We start from the raw sequence: 17700 nt of genomic DNA, 5'->3' as shown, positions 1-17700 counted from the left end.
ATCTCTTCCCACCCCCTTGAGATAACCCACAGCTCTACCAGAGCTGTGGTCTTCTGCTGTTAACAAGTTAAAAAATACTTAACTTTCCTCAACTACAGGTGTGCTCCCAGTGGTCATTAGATGAAAGGGTTCAACAATATATTTTGCAAGGTTTGCCATGGATTACTGGTTAGAAGTTTTGCCCCAGTTCATAATTTCATCTCTCAGTTACCTGGTCTCCTTGTCAACTCCTACCATGTTACAATTTATTCTACATGCTGTTGTTTCATTAGTCCTCCTGAAGTTCAACTCTGGTCAGATCATTTGTCCACCTAGAAATGTTAGTTACTTCCTGTGCCAGTAAATTAATTCCATATTTAAAGTCCTCCACAGTGTAATTCTAGCCTCCCTTTCTGGTACCCTAAATATTAATCCTAATTCATCAAAACATATTTGGTTGCCATTATTCAAATTGTCTCAAGACATTCTATGATTATACCTTTGATATTACCTCTTGTCTTAGAAGCTGCTCACTTCTTTGTCTATCAGAAGCTTATCAACTTTCAAGACCAACTTAAATGATACCTCTACCATGGATATCTATTCTTATCACCCCATCTAAAATCATCTAAAAATCATCTAAAGTGATTTTTCTCTTCTTTGAGCCCCTATGGCATTTTCTTTGTCCCTCTTTACTCACTGCATGTTGCCTTATATATTCACATGAGAAACACATGGTGAGGTACAGGGCACCTTAAACTAAAATAAGAAAACATAAGTTTTAATATGGGCTCTTATCTGTAAAAAAAAAAAAAAAAAAAAAAAAACAACATTAAAAACAATACCTGTTTTGTTCACCTCATAGAGATGAAAAGATAAAATGAAATTAAGTACGTGAAGGCATTTCTAAATTAAGTGATAAACTAATATATTAGAGCATGTATTATCTCTATTATTACTTAAGGATTATACAAGTAACTATAAAATTAAAGCTGTTTAGAATCCTATGAAGGAGAGGAACACAATGCTATATGATAATTGGAGGCACCATCCTAGGTAGGAATGTCTTGGAAGGCTTCCCTAAGAAGTAACAACTGAGTTGAGGACAAAAGAAAGAATGGGAATTAAGAAGGCAAGGAGGCAGGAGAAAGAGCATGGCAAACGCAAAAGCTCTATAAGGGAAACCATGGCATATAGGAGAAATTGAAAGAAGGTCAGTGTGACTAATACTCAGCAAGTAAGAGACAGCACACAAGATGAGATTAGTAGAGAATAGTCAGGCTATATTTGTAGAATGGCTCCACCATGGAACCCTGGTAATTCCATGTCTCTATGTAGGCCATATCCAAGACTTAACTATTTACAGAATGCCCTCTGAACCTCTTTGGGACACGTCAAGATAGTCCGTCTTGTGAGGTGGTGCTAAAAGACATTTCTCATCTGCCTCCTTAGCTTGCATGATACTGCCATGAACCAGTTTCTCATCTGCCTCTGGTTCCGGTAAGACACTTTCACCTTGCCTCTTTCAAGGTACAGATGCAGGCTATGAAACCACTTAACTGCAGCCTATAGTTGATGCCTCAAAAACAAAGCAATCCACCATTTGTGTTATCCTGTGGGATTTGGAATGCAAGCAACTGACAACATGTTGATCTTATTTTGCTGTCTACGTAAGTAATAAACTGTCTAGGTCCATTTAGGTCTCTAGTGTCCTTACCAGCCAATTCTATGGAGCTGAGACAAGACTACATAGCAACTGCCATCCCACTGCTCCTTAGGAACTGACTGACCATGTGACCTAGTAGGGATGTTAATGATTGGATCTTTTATTCTAAGGCCTAGGAGGAGACACTATAGTGATTTAATCAAGGAAGGAACATAATTAAATTCACAGTTTGAAAAAAAGGCTACCATAGGAGTCTAGGCAAAAAAATGATGGTAATTCAGTCTAGAGTGATGATACTACTAGAGTCAGAGAATGGGCTGATTTGAGAGCTAGACAGAAAGAAAAAAATATCTTTAATACTGAATCAAGTGAAGCACTTTTCTTTCTTGAGCAGCTGTATTGTTTTCCCTGAAGTTTTACTGGCTTCCTTTTAGTCTTAAATTTCTTTAACTGTATTCAATATTTCAGAGACAAAAATAAATACATGGAGACACCACCTATTTATTCCCCCTTCATAGCTACCACCTTTCTTGAACCCTCCATCCTCCTCCTAACATATTGTAGGCCTGTCCTACAACTGTCATCCGGAACTTCCTTTCATTAAACTTCTTGAGTGAATTCACTATTCTTGGATTCTTTGACTTCTTTTTCAGTTAACTGCTTTGTTATATTGTGCTCATACTCAAGCAACTGCTTCAGAAAAGCTGTGTGTGAGTTCAACTTTCTAAATCCTTGGATGTATTAAGATTACTTTACTTTCACACTTAATAGTTTGGCTGGGTATAGAACACAGGGTTGAAAATCATTTTCCCCTGGACTTTTAAGTCTACTGTCTTCTACTATCCAGTGCTGCTGATAAAGATGAACAAAATTTCAATTCTTGTTCCTTGAAAGTGTTTATGATTTTCTCTTTATGCATGATGTTCTGAAATGTTACAATTATTCCTTCTTTGTAGATATTCTTTCATTCATCCTAACTAGTGTTGACTAAGCCTTTTTGATATGCAGATCTGTATCTCCAAGTGTAGAAAATTTTCTTAAATTATTTCTTCTGATTTGTTTGTTGTCTCTTTCTGGAACATTTATTAGTCAGCTACCAAACTCCTAGATTTCCCTTTATCTCTTTTATTTTCTGTCTCCCTATCTAATTCCAGAGACTCAAGACTATCTAGATAAAAACCAGCAAATCTGAGATTCTAGCTAAGGTAGTCTAATTCCAGAGCCTGATCTCTCAATCACCTTGTCTCCCTCAAATAATGCATTTAATTTATTTAGGGAAGAAATCAAAGGATTTGGGGGGTGGGAAGTCAGGAAGAAAAGCCTTGCAGGTGTTGTTTTGCAGTAAGGAATAAGGAATTGCTTTGTTCCTTAATCCAACTCCTAATAGATGCATTTCTAAACATCACCACAAGATGGTGTCCAATGACTATACACGTTTATTCCCAGTGGTTGAAAACTACCTACCATTTGGCAGTTGAATTTTAAAGATTCTGGAGACACTTGCAAATTTCAAGGCAGAGTTGGCAAGTCTTGTTGGGAATGAAGACTGTATACAAGTTTGTTTATAGAATATTAGCAAATGGATATTAATTACCTAAGTGACAAAAACTTTCTCTGTTAGAAATGGTATTTATTAGTGCTCCCCCATCCCTACACCACTACCCATATCCTGATAATTGTCTGATTTTGTCTTATTAACAAATATAAGATTACAGAGATTGATAATTAGAAAAATTAGGTTCTCAAAGAAAATTGACCTAAGCTGTACTCTTAGGTATAATTTAAAGTTAATAAATCCCATATTCCCATTATTATAATAATCTGAAAGGCATATATTTTCATAGTTCTGTCACATATAGATTTGTATGTTTTTAAAGCCTCCAATTCTAATTATTTAAAGTAAAATAAATTTATTAATGTCAACTAGAATTATATTTAAGGAAAATATTTAAAATTAATAGGGTCAGTAATGGCTGCTGGGGCAAGGGTTAGTTGTTTTAAAAAAAATCAAAGAGGATGCCTGGGTGGCTCAGATGGTTAAGCACCTGCCTTTGGCTCAGGTCAGGATCCCAGGGTTCTGGGATCCCTGCTGGGTGGAAAGCCTGTTTTCCCTCTCCCACTCTCCCTGCTTATGTTTCTGCTCTCGCTGTCTCTCTGTGTCAAATAAATAAAATCTTTAAAAAAAATCAAAGAAAAATTGATAGTAGTAGGTACATAACGCCTGACACACTTAGCCTTGCATCCTAATTATAAGTTTAAGTAATTGGTCTCTGTATAGGCTACGGAGTTAATATATTTTTTTTTTTTTTAAGATTTATTTCTTTATTTTAGAGAGGAGGAGAGGGAGATGGAGAGGGAAAGTGAGACTCTCCAGTAGACTCCCTGCTGAAGGGGGAGCCCGACTCTGGGGCTTGACACCACAACCCCAAGATCATGACCTGAGCCAAAATCAAGAGTCAGACAGGTTAAGTGACTGAGCCACCCTGGCACCCCTGGGATTAATATTTCTAAAAGAATATTACTTTGACTTCTGCAGTTCCTGATTTATGTTAATCAGATTTATGCACTTTATGACTTTAAATGAGAGAGCATCCTCTCTGAACTTTTTGTCAAATATACTATCATTTTGTTAATTATTTATCAAGAAAAAGGTAACACTAATGAATTGGAGTCCACAGTGCTCAGGCATTTCTTTTATCCTTTCATTTTTTTCAAATATTTTAGATTTTCAACTCAGAATGGCATAGCAAATGAAAATGAATTTACTAATGTCAAATCAATTTTCTTCAAATTAAACAAAGTCCATACCTCTTACTGAGAATCTATTTAAAGGATCAAAAGTTTAAATGTCCAAATCTTATATATTAAGAATAGGCCTGAAAAAATTTTAAATACTTTACAGTCAAAAAAGTATATTTTTCACATTGTCATATCTTAAAAATAGCAAAAACATTTTTTCCTTAAATTTTACAAAATGTTATCTATTGGACTATATAGATGAGATACTACTGCTAAAAGAATGTTTTCAAACACAGGAAGCATGAAAATAATTTTTAGTTATATTATGTAAATTAAGGTGCATACTTTTGTTTTTATATATGGCCCCATAATTTGATATTATAATACTAAAGTCTGTGTTGAACTTTCAAGCACATTTAGAAACAATTATTTAGCAACTATAGTCTCTGAACTGAATATTAGTCTGTATCATTTAATAACATGGTCTGACAGGAAGTCAGAAAAATTGAAATTTAGATTGTTTTGAAAAAGTCAAATTTTGTTGTTACACTCTTAGTAGGGTAAATCTATGACCCCTTCATTGTGTCACATATTGAGAAAAGTGCAGATATGATATGTATGTTATATTTAAAGGTGTAAGTATGTATCTTTATTTGGGGATATAAGAATTTGCATATAAGAACTGAATTATATAACTGGAATATTCTTAAGATTTGAGATGGTTGAAAAATACAGATTTGAAGGAGTACATGCATCCCAATGTTTATAGCAGCATTATCAAGAATAGCCAGAATCTAGAAAGTGTCCCAATGTCCATCGACTGATGAATAGACAAGGAAGATGTGGTATATGTATGTATACACACACACACAAACACACACAATGAAATATGACTCAGCCATCAAAAACAATGAAACCCTGTCATTTGCAAAGATGTGGGTGGAGCTACAGTGCATTATGCTAAGAGAAATAAGTTAGCCAGAGAAAGACAAATACCATATAATTTTACTCCTATGTGGAATTTGAGAATGAAAGAGATGAACATATGGGAAGGGTGGGAAAAAAGAGAGAGGGAAACAAACCAAACGAGACTCTTAATGATAGAGAACTGAGGGTTGATGGAGGGAAGTGGGGGAAGATGGGCTACATGGGTGATGGGTAGTAAGGAGGGCACTTGTTATGATGAGCACTGTGTATTGTATGTAAGTGATGAATCATTGAAGTCTACTCCTGAAACCAATACTGCACTGTATGTTAACTAAGTAGAATTTAAATAAAAATTTGGAAAAAAAAGATTTGGGATGGTTGTAGGTGTATGTGAAGGGCGTGTGTGTGTGTGTGTGTGTGTGTGTGTTTGTGTGTGTGCTAGTGTAATAAAATATTATTTGTTTGATAGGAAGCATCTTTTACCCATTTTCAAGGATTGTGCAAAATACATAGGGAACTTTTGCCCTTATAGAAGGTTCATGCTAGCAGGAAGTATAGTAAACATTCCAACTTCTCATTACAATTTTAAGTAACAAACAATTCAAACTTCTTTAAACAAAAAGAGCTGGTGAGTGGGGGAAATGTGTTACATGAACACAGATATGTCACAGAATCCAAAGCAACAATTCAGCGAGGCATCAGAAGGGACTAAAACCAAGAAACAGGAAGTCATCAGAATCCCAGCTCTGGCATTCTCACCTTTGCACCTCTCTGTATCTCTGCTTTAGTTTTCTGTTTCAAAACCCAGCTCTCTGTGATCCTTTCTGCATGTGGTAAAGGATGGTCAGCTGATGGCTCTGAGTTTATATTATATTCATGCAGCTCTAATTCTAAATTGTCTTTTTTAAACTGATTTCTGATGCTACTATAAATGGCATTTAAAAAAATGATGATTTCTATCTCTTTTTTGTTTGCTGGCATATAGTAATACTATTGTTTTTCAAATTTTTTAGTTGAAATATAATTCACACCATAAAATCTACTCTTTTAAAGTGTACAGTTTGGTAGGTTTTTAGTATATTCCCAAGGTTGTGTAACCATCACTGTATCTAAGTCCAGAACATTGTCACCTTAAAAAAAAAAATCACATACCTATTAGTAGTTACTCCTTATTTCTTCCCACACCCAGCCTCTGCAACAACTAATCAACTTTCTATCTCTATAAATTTGCCTGTTCTACACTTCCCATATAAATGGAACCTATCTGACCTTTTGTGAAAGGCTTCTCTCATTAGTATAATCTTTTCAGGGTTTATCCATGTATCAGTAGTTTATTCTTTATGGCTGAATATTCCATTATATGGTTACACTACATTTTACTTATCCATTCCTTAAGTTGGTAAACATTTCAGTTGTTTCTATTTTTTGGCTATTATGAATAATGATGCTATAAATATTCACATGCTAGTTTTTATATGTTTTATATGTTTTCAATTCTTTTGGATATAAACACAGAAAAGGAACTGCTGGGCCACATGATAATTCTATGCTTAACTTCTTGAGGACTGCCAACTGTTTTCCAAAGCAGTTGCACAATTTCACATTCCCATAGCAGTGCTATGAGGGTTTCAATGTCTCTATATCCTCACCAACATTTACTATTGTCCATCTTTTTGACGAAAGTGAGTGGGAAGTAGTGTCACACTGTGGTTTTAATTTGCATTTTCATCTTGACTAATGATGTTGAACAACTTTTCATGTTTGTATTGTTCATTTGTAGCTCTTCCTTGCAAAAATGTCTATTCATATCATTTGACCAGTTTGAATTTGGTTCCTTGCGTTTTCATTGTTGAGTTGCAAGACATCTTTGTGTATACCAGATACTAGTCCTTTATCAGATATGTGATTTGCAAATATTTTCTCTCATTCTTTGGGTTGTTCTTTCCACTTTCTTGATAGTGTTATTTGAAGCACCAAGGTTTTTAATCTTTTTCTAAAAAAAACTTTACTTATTTGTCAGAGAGAAAGAGAGAGAGCACGCGCCTGCACAAGCAGGGGGAGAGGCAGGCAGAGGGAAAAGCATCAGCCAGATGCAAGACTCGATTCCAGGATCCCAGGATCATGACCTGAGCTGAAGGCAGATGCTTAACCAACTGAGCCATCCAGGTGCCCCCAGAAGTTTTTAATCCTAATGAAGTCCAATTCATCTTTTTTTAGTTGCTTGAGCTTTAGGTGTCATACCTAAGAAACCATTGCTAATCCAAGGTCATGAAGATATAAACCCATGTTTTCTTCTAAGAGTATTACAGTTTAACTCTTACTTTTAGGTCTTAACGCATTCTGAGTTAATTTTTACTTACAGTATGAAGTATTTATGGTATGAAGTAATACCATACATGGTATGAAGTAATTATGATATAATTAACTCAACTGACTATTCAGTTGTCCAGCTCTATTTGTTGAAAGGCTATTCTTTCTCCCACTGAACTGTTTCGACAACTTTGTTGGAAATCAACTGACCACAGATGTATGGGTTTATTTCTGTACTCTCAAATATATTCTGTTGATCTATATGGCTATTATTATGCCAGTACCATATTGTCTTGACTACTGTGGCTTTGTAATAAGTTTTGAAATCAGGAATTGTGAGACCTCTATCTTTGTTCCTTCCCCCCACCCAAGACTGATTGGCTAATTCGGATACCTTACATTCCCATATGAATTCTATTTATTTATTTATTTAAATTCAGTTAGCCAACATATAGCACATCACTAGTTTCAGATGTAGTGTTCAATCAGTTGCTTATAACAACTGGTGCTCATCACGCCATGTGCTCTCTTTAATGCCTATCACCTCATTACTATATCCCCCCAACCACCTTCCCTCCAGCAACACTCAGTTTGTTTCCTATAGTTAAGAGTCTCTCGGGTTTTTCTCCCTCTCTGATGACTTCCCATTCAGTTTTCTCTCCCTTCCCCTATGATCCTCTGTGCTTTCTTATATCCACATATGAGTGAAACCATACAATAATTGTCTTTCTTTGACTGACCTATTTTGCTCAGTGTAATACCCTCCAGTTCCATCTATGTTGATGTATATGGTAACTATTCGTCCTTTCTGATGGCTGAATAATATTCCAATGTATATGTGTGTGTACATGCATGTAAAAAATATATATTATATGCATATAGACATGTAAAAATATGTATTTTTTACATGCAAGCACACACATATACTATGGAATATATATACATTCCATTGTGTGTGTGTATATATATATATGTGTGTGTGTGTATATATATATATTTCTTTCTTTATCCATTCATTTCTTCTTTATCCATTCATCTGTCGATGGACACCTTGGTTCTTTCCACAGTTCAGCTATTGTGGACATTGTTGCTGTGAACACTGGGGTGCACATCTTTGGAGTAAATTACACAGTAGTGCAATTGCTGGATCTTTGGGTAGCTCTATTTTTAACTTATTGAGGAACCTCCATACCGTTTTCCAGAGTGGTTGTACCAGCTTGCATTCTCACCAACAGCGTAAGAGGGTTTCCCTTTTTACACATCCTCGCCAAAATTTGTTGTTTCCTGTCATTAATTTTTGGTGCAATTGTACATGGGATTTATTCCTTAATTTTACTTCCTTCTGTCTCATTGTTAGTGTATAGAAATGCAACTGATTTCTGTGCATTGATTTTATATCCTGCCACATTGCTGAATTCCTGTATGAGTTCTAGCAATTTTGGGGTGGAGTCTTTTGGGTTTTCCACATAAATTATCATGTCACCCGCAAAGAGAATTTGACTTCTTTGCCAACTTGAATGCCTTTTACTTCTTTTTGTTATCTGAGTGCTGAGGCTGGTACTGTATGTTGAACAACAGTGGTGAGAGTGGGTAGCCCTGCCATGTTCCTGACCTTAGGTGAAAAGCTCTCAGTTTTTTCCCACTGAGAATGTTAATTGTTGTGGGCTTTTTGTATATGGCTTTCATGATATTGAAGTATGTTCCCTCTATCCCTACACTGTGGAGAATCTCAATCAAGAAAGGATGTTGTATTTTGTCAAATGTTTTTTCTGCATCAATTGAGAGGATCATATAGTTCTTGTCCTTTTATTATCATTATTATTATTAATATGATGTATCATGCTCATTGATTTGTGAATGTGGAATCATCCTTGCAGCCCAGAAATAAATCCCACTTAGTTGTGGTAAATAATCCTTTTAATATACTATTGGATCCTACTGGCTAGTATCTTGGTGAAAATTTTTGCACCCATGTTCTTTAGGGATATTGGCCTGTAATTCTCCTTTTTGGTGGGCTTTTTGTCTGGTTTGGGGATCAAGGTAATGCTGGCCTAAAATTTCAAAAAAAAAAAAAAAAAGCTAATGTCAGTCTTATATGAGTTTGGAAGTTTTTATCCCTTTCTATTTTTTTGAAACAGCTTCCTCTTTTAATCTTTGGTAGAATTCCCTGGGAAGCCATCTAGCCCTGGACTCTTGTTTGTTGTGAAATTTTTGATGATTGCTTCAATTTCCTTACTGGTTATGGGTCTGTTCAGGTTTTCTATTTCTTCCTGTTTCAGTTTTGGTAGTTTATAAGTTTCCAGGAATGCATCCGCCTGATTTGTTGGCATATAGTAGCTCATAAAATGTTCTTCAAATTGTTTGTATGTCTTTGGTGTTGGTCGTGATCTCTCCTCTTTCATTCATGATTTTATTAATTTGGGTCCTTTCCCTTTTCTTTTTGATAAGTCTAGATACGGGTTTACCGATCTTATCAATTCCTTCAAAGAGCCTGCTTCTAGTTTCATGTTCTACTGCTCTTTTGGTTTCTATTTCATTGATTTCTACGCTAATGTATTACTTCTCTTCTTCTGCTTGGTTTAGGCTTTGTTTGCTGTTCTTTCTCCAGCCCCTTTAGGTGTAAGGTTAGCTTGTGTATTTGAGGCTTTTTAAATTTTTTGAAAAAGGCTTGTATTTCTTTTTTTTTTTTTTAAAGATTTTATTTATTTGATAGTCAGAAATCACAAGTAGGCAGAGAGGCAGCAAAGAGAGAGGGGGGAGCCTGATGCGGGGCTTGATCCCAGGACCCTGGGATCATGACCTGAGCCGAAGGCAGAGGCTTTAACCCACTGAGCCACCCAGGTACCACAAGGCTTGTATTTCTAAGATCTCTCTTAGGACTGCCTTTGTTATATCCCAAAGGCATTGAAATATTATTTTTTCATTTTCCTTTGTTTCCATGAATTTTAAAAATTCTTCTTAATTTCCTGGTTGACCAATTCATTCTTTAGTAGGATGCTCTTTAACTTCCAAGTGTTTAAATTACTGACAAATTTCCTCTTGTGATTAAGTTCAAGTTTCAAAGCATTGTGCTCTGAAAATATGCAGGGAATGATCCCAACTTCTGGTACCACTGAGACCTGATTTATGACCCAGTATGCGATCTATTCTGGAGAATATTCCATGTGCACTTGAGAAGAAATGTGTATTGTTGTTTTAAGATGGAATATATCTGTGAAGTCCATCTGGTCCAGTGTGTCACTCAAAGCCCTTGTTTCCTTGTTGATCTTCTGCTGAGATGATCTGTCCATTACTGTGAGTGGGGTGTTGAAGTCCTCTACTATTACTGTATTATTACTGATGTGCTTCTTTAAGTTGGTTATTAATTGGTTTATATAATTGGCTGCTCCCAACTTAGGACCATAACTTTATAATTATTAGATCGTTTTTTTTGGATGGACCCTTTGAGTATGATATAATGTCCCTCTTCATCCCTTACTACAGTTTTTGGTTTAATATCTAATTTGTCTAATATGAAGACTGCTACCCCAGCTTTCTTTTGATGTCTATTAGCATGATAAATATTTCTCCACTCCCTCACTTCCAGTCTGGAGGTGTCTTTAGGTCTAAAATGAGTCTCTTGTAGATAGATGTGGAAGGGTCTTGCTTTTTTATCCAATCTGATACCCTGTATCTTTTGATTAGAGCATTTAGCCCATTTGCATTCAAAGTAACTACTGAAAAATATGAAAATATGAATTTAGTGCCATTGCATTACCTGTAAAGTCCCTGTTTCTGTAGATTGTCTCTGTTTCTTTCTGGTCAATGTCACTTTTGGGTTCTCTCTTCACTTCAAGGATCCCCTTTAATATTTTTTGCAGGACTGGTTTAGTGATCACAAATTTTTTTAGTTTCTGTTTGTCCTGGAAGTTCTTTATCTCTCCTTCCATTCTAAATTACACCCTTGCTGGATAAAGTATTCTTAGCTGCATGTTTTTCTCATTTAGTACCCTCAATATATCATGCCAACCCTTTCTGGCCTGCCAGCCTAATGTTCCTATCCCTGCAGGTTAAGAACCTCTTGTCTTGAGCTGCTTTCAGGACTTTACCTCTGGAATTTGCAAGCTTCACTATTATATATGTCAGGGTGTTGATCTATTTTTAATGATTTTGAGGGGAGTCCTCTCTATCTCATGGACTTGAATGCCTGTTTCCTTCCCCAGCTTAGCGATGTTCTCATCTAGGATTTGCTCAAATATACCTTCTCCCTCTGTCACTCTTTCTTCTTCCTCTGGGACCCCAGTAATCCTAATGTTTTGCTTTATGATTTCACTGATTTCTCAAAGACCCCCCTCACAGTCCATTAGTTGTTTCCCTCTGTTTTCTTCAGCTTCTTTCCCTTCCATAAACTTGTCTTCTATGTCATTCTCTCTTCTGCCTCATTGACCCTAGTTGTTAGAGCATCCAATTTAGTCTGCATCTCAGTTAAAGCATTTTTAGTTTTGGCCTGATCAGATTTTATATCTGTACTAAGAGATTCTCTAATGTCTTTTATACTTTTTTCAAGCTCAACTAGTAAGTTTATAATTTTTATCCTGAATTCCAGCTCTGACATTTTACTTATATCCATATTGATTAGATCTATGGCAGAGAGTATTACCACTGGTTCTTTCTTTAGCTGTGAATTCCTCCTCCTAGTCATGTGCCCAGAGGAGAATGGACAAATGAGAAAATAAAATTAAAAATATCAACCACAACCCAAGCAAAATATACACTAGGCAAATCCAAAGAGGTCAGAAATCAAAAAAGAAGAGAAAAAAAAATAAATAAAGGGGAGGGAGATAGGGTGCCTGGGTGGCTCAGTGGGTTAAAGCCTCTCCCTTCAGCTCAGGTCATGATCCCAGGGTCCTGGGATTGAGCCCCTCATCGGGCTCTCTGTTCAGCAGGGAGCCTGCTTTCCCCCCTCGTCCCCCCCCCCCCCGCCTGCCTCTCTGCCTGCTTGTGATCTCTGTCTGTCAAACAAATAAAAATCTTTTTTAAAAAAGGGGGGGATATAATCTCCCAAGTGGACAAACAGGATGATCCACTTGGTCCTGGGTGTATTTTGGTCTGTTTGTTAGAAGACACTAAATCCCAAAATTGTAAAGAAAGCAAAAAAAGGGGGCGCCTGGGTGGCTCAGTGGGTTAAAGCCTCTGCCTTCGGCTCAGGTCATGATCCCAGGGTCCTGGGATCAAGCCCCGCATCAGGCTCTCCGCTCAGCAGGGAGCCTGCCTCCTCCTCTCTCTCTGCCTGCCTCTCTGCCTACTTGAGATCTCTGTCTGTCAAATAAATAAATAAAATCTTTAAAAAAAAAAAGGCAAAAAAATATATATATATCTATCTCAATCAGTGAAAGGAAGCCAAAAATGAAGACTACATCTATAATATGTAAATGTAAAAATCAAAGTTAAAAAAGACTTCAAAACAAAGAGTTGATAAAATAAGAAACTAGTTGAAAAAGAAAAAAAGAAAATTATAAACTGAAAGATAAATGAACCATGAGAAAAAAAAACCTCAAACTCTATATACTAATTTCCCCCATCACTGGACTTTTGCAGTCCTGTGTGCTCTGTAAACTTGGTGTTGGCCTGATGTTCCAGCTGGTCTTCTGGAGGAAGGGCCTGCTGCACTAATTCTTAGGTATCTTTGCCTGGGTGGAGTTGCACCGCCTTTGCCAGGGGTCCAGGCTCAGTAAAAGCTGCTTCTGGTTATCTATGTAACTTTGTTTCCTGAAGGCTTTCTACACCTCTTTAGAGGATGAAAATAAAAGTGGCTGGGCCCTGATCTCCAGCCCCAGAGCTGAAAGATCACAGCTCCCTCTCTTCAGTAAACCCTCAGGGATAAGCAGTCTTCACTTTTGTGTGTGCCAAACTCTGCAGACTCCTGCAGCCTGAACCTGTACTGATCCTCCCAGGGAAGGCAGAGGGTCACAACATTTCTGCCCTTGTGTGCTGTGGTTCATGGTTTATGACAAACAGAACTGAAAGCCCCCTCCTGGGCTCACTGGTTGTAATCAATTTCCCCACTCCAATGCTTGGGAACTCTGCTGGCTCAGGCACCCCCATTCTTTCTGTGAGCCAGAGAATCCTGAGACGACACTGTCCCACCTAGAATTCTGCCCCACTTCACCACATGAGCACCTATCAGGCAAGGACATCTCTTACTAGAGCAGACTTCTAGATTCTGATTTTGTGCTCTGGGGCTATATCACTTTCCAGTAGCTGGCATATGGAGGCTGCCTCTCCCTCCCATTTATCTCCTGATAAATCCCCTTGGATTCACTTCTCAGCTTACCTTGCAAAAAGATAGTTTTTTGGTTGCTTTTCTATTTGTAGAATCCCAGCAATTCTTTTCTTACATCTCAGGCTGAATTTATAGGTGTTCAGAATGGTATGATAGTTATCTAGCTAAATTCAAGGGACCAGATGAAACAAGGTTCCCTACTCTTCCACCACCTCTCTCCCTCTTCCCATATGAATTTTAAAAGCAGCTTGTGAATTTCTGCCAAAAACAGAGCTAGGATTTTGCTAGCTGTGGATTGATTTGGAAAATTTTGCCACCTTAACAATATGAAGACTTCCAATCCATGGACATAGGATATCTTTCCATTTATTTAGGTCTTCTTTAATTTCTCCCAGTGGTGTTTTGTAATTTCCTGTGTTCAAATCTTGCACTAATTTTATTAAATGTATTCTTAAATACTCTATTCTTTTTAGTGCTATTGTAGTTTTTTTTATATTGACTCTGTATCCAGTGATATTTCCAATTTTATATATTAATTCTAACAATGTGTTTACAGTCTTTTGGATTTTCTAGGTATATAATCATCTTTCTTTTTTTTTCGATTTTTACTTATTTATTTAACACGGAGAGAGAGAGAGAGAGAGAACGAGCATAAGCAGGAGGAAAGGGAGGCAGATGGAGAGGGAGAAGCAGGCTCCCCGCTGATTAAGGAGCCTGATGTGGACTTGATCCCAGGACCCTGGGATTATGACCTGAACAGAAGGCAGATACTTACCTGACTGAGTCACTCAGGTGTCCCTATAATCATGTTGCCTTCAAGTAACAACAGCTTATTTCTTTCTTCCTACTCCTTATCACTTTTATTTCTTTTTATTATATAACTGCACTGACTAGGACTTCTGGCATAATGTTAAACAGATATAGTAATAGAGAACATTCTTGTATCATTCTCCATCTAAATAGGAAAGTTTTTAAACTATTTCACCACTGTGCACATTTGTTATATCTATTTTTTAATAAAAAACGAGCATTGAATTTTTGTCAAATTTCTTTGACCTCTATCAAGAGGATCACATGGGTGGTTTTTTTTTTTCTGTTAATGTAGAGAAATATATTGTTTTGAATGCTAAGGCACTCTTACATACATGGAATAAGCCATACTTAATTGTACTGTAGTATGCCTTTTAAATATATGGCTGGATTCTACTTGCTAATATTTCGTTATGAACTTCTGGATCTATTTCCATGATATACACTGGTGAATAATTTCCCTTTCTATTAATGTCCTTGTCAGGTTTTGAAATCAAGATCCCCGAGTTGGCTCTGTTCAAAAAAATTACAGCATTAGAAACTATTTTTTCTTTTTCTATTCTCTGAAAAAGTTTGGGTAAGTTTGCTACTATTTTTTCCTAAATGTTTGGGGAGATTCACCAGTGAAATCACCTGACACTCTGGATTTCTTTGTGGAAAGATTTTTAATTGCTTCAATTTCATTACTAGTATCAGACCATTAAAATTTTCAAATTATGTCAAATTTATTGATATAAAATCATTCACAATAGCTTTATCTTTTTGCTGTCTGTAGTGGTATCCCCTTTTTCATTCCTAATATTGTTAATTTGTATTTATCTCTTTATCAGTCTTGATAAGGGCTTCTTAAATTTATCAATCATTTCAAAGAACCAAATCTTAGCTTTGTTGATTTTTCTGTTGTACATTACATTCTATATTTCATTTGCTTTTCTCTTTATTATTTCTTTCTATATTCTTTATATTTGATGTGTCATAGTCCTGAGGTAAGAGCATTTCTGATTTTAGTTCTACATATATTTAAAACTCTACAAGTCATTTCAATTACTGCTGTACAATAGCCAATTTAGTCAAGTCAATTTACAACAGTAAATTTAGCCATTTTATTTGCCCTTTCTACTGTTTTTCATTCTCTCCAGCATTTCTACACCTTCATCTGTGGTCATTTTCCTTTAAGGAACTCCCTTTAGTATCTCTTTTATTGCAGGCCAATAAATTTAGTAATTGTGTTGGAGTGCTTCAGGTTTTTTTTGTTTTGTTTTGTTTTGTTTTTCCTCAAAATGTCTCTATTTCACTTTTATTTTTAAAGATACTTTCACTGGGCACAAAAATCCAAGTTAGCATCATTTTAAAGCATTTTGAAGCTGTTGGTCCATTATCTTCTGTTTTTATCATCACAGTTGATAAATCAGCTGTCAGTTTCACTGTTCCTCCTTTGAAGGTAATATTTCATTTTTCCATGTCTGCGTTTAAGATTTTCAGCAGCTTTGTTACAATGTGCCCAGTTGTGGTTTTCTGTGCATTTACCTCCTAGGGTTTGTTAAAATTCTGAATCTATGAGTTGATGTCTTTCATTATTTTGGAATGTTCTCAGCCATTGTCTCTGAATATTACATTTGCCCCATTCTTTCCTTCTCTGCTTCAGAGATTTTAATTATGCATATTTTAGAACTTTTTGAGAATTATGCTTTTTTGCGTTCTTTCCATTCTCTTATCTCTGGGCTTTAATTTGAATATTTTTTCTTGTTATGTCTAACAGTTCACAGATCCTGAGTTTGGCTATATCCAATCCATAATTTTTTTTTTTAAGATTTTATTTATTTATTTGACAGAGAAATAGATCACAAGTAGCAGAGAGAGAGAAGGGGAAGCAGGCTCCCTGCCAAGCAGAGAGCCTGATGCGGGGCTTGATCCGAGGACCCTGAGATCATGACCTGAGCTGAAGGCAGAGGCTTACCCACTGAGCCACCCAGGTGCCCCTCCAATCCATTATTAAACCTACCAATAAGTTTTTCACTTCAGATAATGTATTTTTCAATTCAGGAAAGTCCATTTAAATCTCTGTCTGGATTATAATTTTCTGGTGAAACTTCTCAGCCTTTCATACATTTATTTTTTTTCCTTTATTTTTTGAAAATACTAATCATAGTTATTTTAGAATCTTTAAATGCTAGCTCTCTTCTTTGAATCATCTACAGAGCACTTCACTTCCTTTATACTGTTAATTATAAGTCATATGGTCTTGCCTCTGTGAATGTGTTCTCAGTTTTTATTATATGGCAAACATTGTATCTGTAAATTCCAAATTATATTACACCAAAGAAGGTTTCCTTTTTCCTGTGTTAGGCAAAGATGGTGAGTGGCTGATCACATAAACCCCTTTTGAGAGCATAGCATACTTAGGCTTTTAATTAAGAGCCTACAGGTCCTTGACTCCTCAGCCCTGAAATGGTTATCCCTCTGGAATTTTAGTTCCTTTAGTCTGCTTTCACAGATGTCCTAAAAATTATAATATTTATAACTTAGGTAGGCTTTATAGTTGTTACTGTGGGTACACTGGCCTGCCAGAAACTACTGCATCTTACCCAGAAATGGGAACTCTTCTGTGTATTTTTAATTTATTTTATTTTTTATTTTTTAAAGATTTTTTATTTATTTATTTGATAGAGAGAGAGAGATCACAAGTAGGCAGAGGGGCAGGCAGAGAGAGAGAGGGGGAAGCGGACTCCCCGCTGAGCAGAGAGCTGATGTGGGGAGGACCCTGAGATCATGATCGGAGCTGAAGGTAGAGGCTTTAACCCACTGAGCCACCCAGGTGCCACCCCCCCCCCTTTTTTAAAGACCTTATTTATTTGAGAGAAAGAGCACATGAGAGATACAAGCAGGCAGATGGGCAGAGAGGGAGAAGACTCCTTGCTAAGCAGGGAGCCCTGATGTGGGCTCATATGTGAGATCATAACCTGAGCCAAAGACAGATGCTTAATCAACTGAGCCACTCATGCACCCT

The 17700-nt window shown here is 36.5% G+C and overlaps 1 protein-coding gene across 1 annotated transcript in view; it reads right to left on the bottom strand.

The window, feature by feature from the left end:
• Window positions 1-17700, bottom strand: part of HFM1 (helicase for meiosis 1) — a 119139-nt gene that overhangs the window by 22267 nt on the left and 79172 nt on the right. The window lies entirely within an intron of this gene.

This window comes from Meles meles, chromosome 1, assembly GCF_922984935.1.
Source record: "Meles meles chromosome 1, mMelMel3.1 paternal haplotype, whole genome shotgun sequence".
Taxonomy (NCBI): domain Eukaryota; kingdom Metazoa; phylum Chordata; class Mammalia; order Carnivora; family Mustelidae; genus Meles; species Meles meles.
The sequence above is the reverse complement of the archived record's forward strand: the minus strand, read 5'-3'. Positions and strand labels throughout refer to the sequence as shown.